The sequence below is a fragment of the Zonotrichia albicollis genome, chromosome 9 (genome assembly GCF_047830755.1).
Source record: "Zonotrichia albicollis isolate bZonAlb1 chromosome 9, bZonAlb1.hap1, whole genome shotgun sequence".
Classification (NCBI taxonomy): Eukaryota; Metazoa; Chordata; class Aves; order Passeriformes; family Passerellidae; genus Zonotrichia; species Zonotrichia albicollis.
The window spans coordinates 132,367-141,776 of record NC_133827.1 but is presented as its reverse complement, the minus strand read 5'-3'; the positions used below and the strand labels follow the sequence as shown (position 1 = coordinate 141,776).

Genomic DNA, 9,410 nt, shown 5'->3' with positions numbered 1-9,410 from the left:
CCTGGCCCCATTCCCTGACTGCGGCACTGCCGGGGTAGGAGGTGCAGCTGGGAGGAGGGAGGCGTGGGGGAAAGATGGATTTAAGGGTCTTCACTTACTCCTCACTATCCTGCTTTGAGTTTTTGGAGTTTTCTGCCAGAAATCTCTCCCCTCCCCCACTCATCCACAGGGGTTTGGGGCCGTTTTCCCTTTTTGGGGGAAACCAAAGCGATGCACTGATGCTTCTAATTAGGGGTAGGAGAAATGAGGCTCCAGGGCTTCCCACTGAGCCAGAGCCACCGGAGCCGCAGTGTCGGGAAAGCCGTGCCGGGAGCTGCGGAGAAGTTTGTTTGTGTTTTCAGCTCAATCCCCCTCGGGCCCGGGCCTGTTCCAGGGCTGTTCCTCAGCTCCGGCTCTGCCCTCACGCAGCCCAGGGGGCCCTGAGAGCGCGAGGCGGGGCTGTGTCGTGCGCAGAGCCCGCCCCTGGCTGGGATTGGGCGATGGTGCCGTCAGTCGTGGTGGTGGCGCGCTGATTGGTGGGAGCGGGGCGGAGCAGGGCCCCGGTGGCGGGCTGAGGGCGGCCGTGGCTGGGCAGTGGCGCGCTTGTCGGGAAGCGTGTGTGCGGTCCCGTGAGCGGCGGCAGCGGCCAGAGCGCGGTGAGGCGGCGGCGGAGCTCGGAGGCGGCCGCAGCGCAGGTGGGAGCCGCACTGGGTTGTGCGGGGACTCGGGGCTGGCTGCGGGCCTCGGGGGCGGCAGGGGGCTCGGGCGGGTTCGTTGTGCCGTGTCCGGCCCGTGTTGCCGCTGGCGTGAGGGCGCTGCGGGAGCGGCTGCCCGCGGTCTCCTTGCGGCCGCTGCCTCGGCAGGAGCCGCTGCCGGAGCAGCGCTGGCTCAGCCCGGTTGCTGTGGCTGGGACAGAGGGGCTGCCCCGTGCTCGGGGCTGTGCGGGGAAATTCCCGTGACCGGAGGTTTCTGTGCCCAGAGGAGACAGAGGAGTCCTGTAAAAGTGACTTTATTGCTGAGCAGAGAGAGAGGCCGTGGGGCATTTGCCGTGCGCTCTCTGCCATTGTTGTAGTTCGCAGCCTCCTTTTTGTCCTCCTTTTCCCGGTCTCATCTCCCTCTCCCTTTGCCCACTGGCTGAGGTGCTTGGAAGGTTCAGACCTCCCGATCTGCCAGCTGCATGTCCTCGTTAATGTGCACCCCCCCTTTTGTAAAACAGCCGATATTCATGGCTCTGTAAAATCCTTGTTCTTCTGGAAGTTCAGGAATTTCTGAATTTCTGTGAGCAGCAATCCATGTTAATTGGTAACATTTATTGAAGCTGGTGGTTTCGCCCATTACTTCCTTATCTACGAGTCCCTGGCCCCTCGCTCAGCTGCTGAATGAGCTGCACTTTCAAGGTGTGGAGCATGGTAACAAGATGAGAGTTGCTGTAGCACATCAGAGGAGAAACAGCATTCGTTTAACCCATGGTCTGCCAGGGAGCCACAAAACCGTGTCCCATTCCCATTCTTTCCGCATTTGAATCCGTACATGAGCTGCTTTCCTATTTCCTTTGTTATCTGTTTCACCACTTTTCCTTTGTCATCTATTTGCCAACAGCAGTTTGTGTCATGTAATTTTCCACAAACTCCTCCTTTTTCTGCTAACAGATGATCTGATCCCATCCCATGGTTAAGTGTTGTGTTCCTCATTTCAGTGGATTGGTCAGCAGGAAGGTCAGGAGTTGGAGCTGTCTGGTTGGGTATTATTGCAAGGGCAGCTTGTAATCTAATGATGCCATTGAAATGAGAAATGGGTTCTGTGGCTCCTGATATGAATTGTTTCGGGTTCCCAGGGCCTGGTCCATGGTGTTGTAGGATTTGTTCTGGTAGCCTTTCAGCTTTTCCCCATTTTTGGCCACTCCCTCCAGCCAGGGCTGCATCAATTGACTGCTTCTGTCTAACTAAATCATCAAATTCTTGGATTCCCAACTGATTTCCTTGAATTTTTGGTAGCAAAAAATCCCCAATGCTCTAATATACCCTGTAAACACAGACAGTGCTAGCACATGTTGGAATGGGCAGAGGGCTGATTCCCCCCCCATTTGTTTATAGTGAAGTTTTCCCAACATTCTCCATGTGCTGTTTCCCTTTGCAGCTTCACCCGTTTGTGTTGCAGGGTCAGATATCCTCCCCCTGGGCTCTGCCTTGAGCTGTGCAAATTCCATCAGTGCCAGCAGGCAGAGCTTGGGGTGAGGGGCAGAGGGAATCAGCCCAATTCCTGCCTTGGGCAAGAGACCCAGGTGCATTGTCCACACTTTGCCCAGCAGTGTTCATTTGCATTTCTAAAGCTCCTCTGCAGGCTGCCTGGAATGGAGCTTCTCTTCCAGGGCAGCCATCTGGTGAGTCACATGTGCCCCACTAGAATCTGCTTTTTCAAAATAAATTATTAACTGTTTACCAGTTAAAAGTATAATGGTTAAAGTTCTTCAATTTTGCAAAATGCGACATAAAGGCGAACACGGAAACACCCAGACCCAAACTTGATTCGCACACTTCATTCCCAAACCTTCCTAAAAATGTAAAGTGGGAATATTACACAAAATTTTTCTCATATCGTTATTTTGTCGCTAAAAGAATCTCTTTAGTGTTAGAGAGTCAAGGCATTCCTTGGTTGTGGCCTGCATGTGCAACAGAAGTAAATTCTTTCACAAATAGCTCAGCTGTGCGGAGAAAATCATTCCATGCCATGTGAGTTTTACTTGTTTTATCCTAGACTTTACGTAGTGTGAACCAATCTAAATCCACTGCCTTAATGTTCATTGCTTCCAAGTTGTGTAAGTTTTTAGTATTTGGTTTCCTGTAGGACCCGGATTTCTTCCCCTCTGATGTGAATTCGGTCTCCACACTCCTGAATTTCCTTCTCAGCCTTTTCCAGCCCAGGTGTCTCCAGCTGTGCCTGGGGCAGTGTCTGGGGTAGCTGTTGGTTGCTGTTTGCTGCTGGGCAATGTTGATGTTTTGTTGCTGGTCCTTATCTCTGTGGGTATCTTTTGGGCTGTTCCCAGTCTGTTCAGATGTTAAACTCATCTCCATTGAGTGGTGTAACATCCCTTAAATAAAAGCTTTAAAATTCCTTTCCCCAAGGCAAAGACAAACCAAGCCTGAGCAGAGAAATAAGGTTTAAAAGAACGGAAATCGGTACATTTTGCAGCAGTGCAATGGCAGGCGGCCCAGAGTGTGGGTGTGAGTGAGCCCCAGAGTGGAATTGTGCCCTGGTGTTCCCCAGCAACTGTGGCAGTGCAGGCCCAGGCAGCGCTGAAGCTGCAGCAGTGGCAGCAAGGCTTGGCCCCAGTGGCTGCAGATGGCAGAGGAGGGTGGCCAGGGTTGCAGAGGATTCCAGGGGAGGATCTGTGGGCAGGCGCAGGGGCTTGGCCCGCTGTGGAGCCCTGGCTGCTGCTGCGTTGCCTTCAGGGCAGGCTCAGGGGCGGCCTCCCATCCTCCTGCTGCAGGCGAGAAGTGCAAATCTCCGGGGCTTCAGAGCCCTTGGGGCCAGGCTGAGGGTTGAGCTGTGCTGGCGGCTGTTTCTGGCCTCAGGGACACTTGGCATGGGCCCCTTGGCCACCAGTGGTGCTGCTTTGCACTCCTTAGGCAGGAGCCGATGTCCTGGCTGGGTGTTGGCAGCAGCAAAGTGCCAGGGCAGGCTGTGTGCCAGCCCAGCTTGCTGTGGGAGAATATGCCTTGATATCTGCTCCAGTGGTTGCTGAAGCAGTGAGAATTGCTTTTGCCCCCCTGTTAGGTGCCATGGTGTTAGCAGAAGATATTGAAGCCTTCCTGCTCAGGGCATTTCAGTGCCAGGCTCTCACAAGCACCCACAGCTCTGTAGGTTGAGCTGAGCATGGGGCGGTGATCTGCGCTGTGTCTGATTCCCCTTCCTTAATAACAGCCTGTCTTGTAGCTCTTTTCCCTTCTGCTGCCCTTGCAGAGCCATCCACAAACACATTTTCTCCCTCAGGCCAGGGAATTTCCCATCAATCTGTCCCAGCCTGGGTCTGGAGCTCTGTCCCTTGAGTGCAGTTCTGGGTTCCTTGCCAGCCCCTCTCCAGGCTGTTCAAACAGGAGGCTGGGTTAAACCCTTGCCCTGTCCTCAGTTCTGAATCCTCCTGTGCCACTGAACAAGTTTCATACTGTAATAACCGAGCCCTGCTCATCCAAGTAGAGGCTTTTTGGTTGTCAGAGCTTTAACTTGATGCCAGACTTGAACTGTAGGAGATCCTATACAGAGTTGAATATTTTAGCGCAAGAATTCCTTTGGCAAGACCCTGTTTAACATCCACCTATAATTCAAATTCTTTTTCCCTGTCTGGAAGGCCCAGGCCAGCCGCCTCAGTTAATCTTTATTTTAACACTTGAAAATTCTTTGTTTCCTTCTCTTGTCCATCCATCCAGTTTGTTGACTGGCAGGATAGGAGTGTTCTAGGGAGACATCCTTGGCTCCAAAAGCCCTGCCTTTAACGGGGGCTCAATACCGGGCTGTGAGCCCTTCCTTCCCTCTCTTGGAACAGGGTATTGGTTTTAGAAACCACCTGTCCTGGTTGCTTTAAAGGAATTTGTAGACGCTCCATATCTAATTTTCCCTATTTCCCTGGGACTGCCCCGCTTTGGGGTTCACTTCAGCATAGGCCTTGTCAATCTTTTCACTCAGAGGTAGAAAACAACTAGCCCTGTATCCCCTTTTACAGTATTAAAATCCAGCTCACAAATTCCTTCCTAGTTAATTACAACCACAGGAGGAAGAAAAAGCAATTCATTTAATTCAAACCGATCCACCACAGCATCTAATAGTGGTTGAACAAATCATACCTGCTCATCTTTCCCACTCATTCCCTTAAAAATTAAAACATTCCTTTACTAATTTCCCCCTTAGGTCTAAGATTCAGAGTGGATTGAGAGGCCCCTGTGTCCATCAGGAAATGCCTCCTCTCAATGCAGACCCACCCTGAATGTTCTCAAGGGCTGCAGTGTGGAGGGTCCCTGGTGTAATGGGAGCTGTGACAGCCCTGCCAATCCATGTCCATCAAGGGGTGGACTTGCTGGTGCTGAGGGTGCTGCTGTCTGTGCTTGCAGTGTCCTTGTGCCCTGCAGCTGGAACCCTGGTTCCTTGCCAGGGGCTGTTTGGGTGGGCTCTCCCCTGCCGAGGAGGGCAATGCCTCTGCCAGGTGCTTGTGGCCGAGCCGTGCCCTGGGTGCTGGGGCCCCCTTGGGCCCTGGGCTTGATCCCTCAGGGGCTGTAGGAACTGTGCCCTGGCCTTTGCCTTCAGCTTGGCCTTTTGCTGCTCCCTTCTTGCACTCACCTGCTGTGCCTTTGTGCCCAAGTGCTGCAGGGCCTTCTTGTGCCCCTCCTGCAGCCCCCTCAGTGCCTGTGGGTGCTTGTCTTGCTTTACAAGAGAGGTGTCTGCTCGGGAAGGCAGAAAAAGCCTCTCTTGGAATGGAGAATGTAAACCCCCTCTCTCTTAATTGTTAGACTAGGGAAATGAAGGGGCTCTCAGGCAAAGATATGGGAATAGGAATACTAGTTCTTTACTAGTGTGTATAATAAAGCAAACAAACAGCAACAGCTGCGGCACTGACAGCAAACAGAGCCCGGAGCCAGTCCCGGCCTTTGGGCTGCGGCGCTTTCCCCTTGGGTGCAGTTCCGGGCACGGCCGGCAGGGGCGCTGGTGGCTCCCGCGGGGCGGGGCAGCGCATCCCTCCCATGGGAACCTCTCTGAACGGAAATAAAGCAATCCCTTCATCTAACTCTTTCACTTTTTTACCTTCTATGGCCTTTCTCCCGTGTTTTGAGAAAGAATTTGGAGAGGGCTGCCTTTTTACTGAGCTCCTAGTGTTTCGATAAGGTGCTTCCTCTAGAGAGAGAGAGTTTCCCTGAACAGCCGGAGCTGTGGTTACCAAGGGGACGTAACTCAGAGCAGGACGGGGTCAGGGGAGGATATCCCGCCGAGGCTCGGTGGGAGTGTGGGCAGGGTCTGCTGCCGGAATCGGCAGAGGGGGATCTTCCCGTGGAGCCCGCGGCGGAGCGTGGGCAGCCCCCCCATGGCTGATGGCGGCTGATCCGGCAGCTCCCGGCAGAGCAAAGGCAGGTGGGAGAGCCCGGCAGCAGCGGCGGTGCCCAGCGCAGGTGGCACGGGCAGGGCAGCCGGGGATGGGATGGCTGGGACCCGCCCTGGGTGCGGTGGGCGCGGTGACCTCGGAGCAGGCGGCAGGACAGAGCAACCCCCATCTTCCCCAGCATGGGCGGCAGACCGGCCGCGGGCCAGGCAGTGGAAGCAGGGCACACAAATTGAGCGACAGCGCCGGGGCAGGTGGAGCTGCCCTGGGCAGTGAGGCCGCAGCTGGGATGGAAAGCGGGGCAGGCGGAGCTGAGGCGGGCAGCGAGCCGGGACCCGGGACAGGCGCCTCGGCCGGGAACGGAATGGGGCAAGAGCTGCAGAGGATCCCACTCTCTTTCTGAGTTTTCCTTTTATTCCCTTCCCTTTCATTTCCCTTTTTATTTTCTTGTTTTTTCTCGGGTCTTTGTGATACTTCAAAGATTTTTATTCTTCTAAAATCCTCTGTCTAATATATGGCATATTCTCTTCTAGATTAAATGGGATTTTTTACAAATAAATCCAGAGCCTAACAAATCTAAACTTATGCTTGGATACTTCGAAATGGTCGATGAGCTACCTCATGACCTCTAATACTGTTTTCCTCTTCACCTTTTTATTTATCGTATTGTAAATTAAGCATCTTTCAGTTACTTCCTATGCTACTCCCAAAATGCCAGTGCACCCATAGCTTGAGTATCCCAGTGGGTTTTTTGATGCATGTCTTCTAGTATTTTCTTAGAAGCACATTTTATTAAGAAATTGTCTTCTATCAAGAAGTTTCCATTTCCCGGATTTATCTTGTTCCCTTCCTGGTTTTTTTTAATTCTTTTTTCTCCTCTGCCGTAAACTTTGGAATTTCCTTTTTTTCACTGTTTGGTATTTAATGTTAACATAACTCTTTCAGCTCCATTTTCTGCTGCATCCTTAACTTTGTGATGTTCCCCCAGTTTTCCCAGTTTGCCTCTCCTTTGGCTCGGGCCCGGTTCCCCCCACTCGCAGCGGCTGGAGCAGCCGAGAGCCCCGCGCTGCCCATCCCGACCTGTCCCGGCTCCATCCCCGCTCCTCCCACGGGCTGCGAGGGCTGCGGGAAGGGGGCAGCGAGGGTGTGGCTGCTGCTGGGGGAGGAGGAGGAGGGAGGGAAGGGCAGGGATGGAGGGGGAGGAGGAAGTGGGATTAGGGAGGAGGAGCAGGGGGAGGGATGGAAGAGGAGGAGCGGGAGGAAGAGGAAGAGGAGGGACAAAGGCAGATGGAGGCTGAGCTGAGGGAACCACGCCATCGATCCCTGCGTGAATTCGCAGCCCCCACCTGTGGGATCATCGCCCCCCCATCACGCTGGTGAGCGAGGAGGGGGAGCTTGGCCCGGATATCCCGGGGGTCCCTGCGTTTTTGGGGATGTTTGGAGAATGAAGCAGTCCAAGGCTGAGCGGAAAAGGCCCCTTGGGGGGACACCGGGAGGTGCCGGTGGCGGCTGCCGGCAGAGGCAGCCTGGAGGAGCAGAGCCCTGTGTGCCCCAGGAGCCCAAAGTGGGGAGCCCAGAGAGGGGGAGCGCCGCCATTGGCGGGAGCCTCAAGAGCCTGGAGAGGGGCAGGGGAGACTCCTTGGAGCCGCTGCAGCCCCGAGCAGAGAATGAGGGGAGAAGGGAGCCCGGGAGCCCAAACAGCCCCGGCATCCCAAAATGGGGAGAGCGAAGCGGGGGGAGCTTTTGGCATTGCTGGGACTGCCAGCAGCCTGGGCAGGGCGGGCACCGAGGAGAAGGGGGACCCCCAATCCAAGCGTGACCCCAGCAGCTGGGACAGGGGGAACCCCCGAACACCAGAGAGGAAGGACCAGGGACGAGGAACTCCTGGGAGGCTTTTTCAGGGCTGAATTTGGGTGTTTGGGAAGTTTTTCTGGAGCTCAGGTGGCCAGTGATTCTAGAGATGGACTCGGGCACAGGGACCTTCAAACTCAATGTGTGTTGGGGAAGATGAAACAGGAAAGCCTTATAAATATGATTGTCTGGCAAAAGACTTTGAGAATATAGAAAGTGTAAGGAAGATTGAAATGAAAGCAAGCTTTGAGATACATCAGTTAGTGAACAACCGGAAAACAATGGTATGGCCCGACTGAAGGTAATCCCCTTTTGATGAAACAATTCGCTCTTCTTGCAGACAGATCCAAGGGTCAGAGCAGACCCTACTGGCTCAGCAGAAAGGATCCAAAGAGGAGTTTTTAGGGTTTAAAATGTAACACAGTATGGTGATGTAATGACTTTTACAGGCTGAATGTAAATGCTATAGGATTTGTATCGTGTACTAGTCTGCTAAGTGAGAAATAGAATATTCAACACAGAAGAAAATTTATTGTATTGTAACGGGAACCTTACTCTCTTACGCTCTTCTCCTCTTACTCTGTTACCCTCTCACCCTCTCTACCCCACTCTTCTCTCGGGCCTGCTCCGAGCTGTGCCTGGCAGCTCCAAGCAGGGCCCTGCACCCAGGCCCTTTGCAATAAACCACAAGTTCCACGCCCTGGCTGCAGAGCTCTCTCGTCTCCGTCCGTCCTGACCGTCCTACCCCCCGACACTCCTACAAACGCTCTCATCCCTTGTTTTCCCCAAACCAGGATTGCCCATTGCCAACCCTGGGAGGCTGCGAGGAAGAGGAAGATGGCCCGGGACACTGAGGCAGGTGAGGAGGAAGTCAGTGCCCCTTTCCCCTCTGTGCTGCTCCATCTCCCAGCCCAGCACGGCCCCGGCTGCAGCTCAGCCCTGGGGGATCTCCTTGCCCTTGCCTGTGGCACGGAGGCAAATCCCAACCTGTCCTTGTCCTTCCTCCCCCAGAGCAGGAGCTGAGCATGGAGAGCAGGGAGGACAAATGCCCTCAGCAGAACCTGGTGGAGGAGGCCGTTTTGAGCGGCTCCATGGCACAGGAAGCCAATGGGGAGGAAAAGTCCCGGAGATACCGCACGAGGAGGGGCTGCAAACGCAGCTGGCGGGGATCTGAGGGGGAAAGAGCCAGCCCGGGCCGGGAAGGCGTCCGGAGATGGAGCCAGAGCTCGGAGCTGGTGTTCCATGAGCAGCTCCATGGTGGGGAGAAGCCGCACACGTGCGAGGAGTGTGGGAAGAGCTTCAGGTGGAACTCTGAGCTCATCAGGCACCAGAGGATCCATTCTGGGGAGAAGCCCTATGAATGTGGAGAGTGTGGGAAGAGCTTCAGCCGGAGCTCCATCCTGAACGAGCACCAGAGGACCCACACTGGAGAAAGGCCGTACAAGTGTTCCGAGTGTGGGATGTGCTTCAGCCAGAGCTCCAGCCTGATTGTGCACCA

The 9,410-nt window shown here is 54.5% G+C and overlaps 1 long non-coding RNA gene across 1 annotated transcript; it reads left to right on the top strand.

Moving 5' to 3' along the window:
- Window positions 1-543: 543 nt before the first annotated feature.
- LOC141730000 (uncharacterized) lies at window positions 544-8,995 on the top strand. Its single transcript, XR_012581501.1, has 3 exons — window positions 544-674; window positions 8,707-8,771; window positions 8,924-8,995. It is a non-coding gene; the product is annotated as an uncharacterized LOC141730000 (long non-coding RNA).
- Window positions 8,996-9,410: the final 415 nt, after the last annotated feature.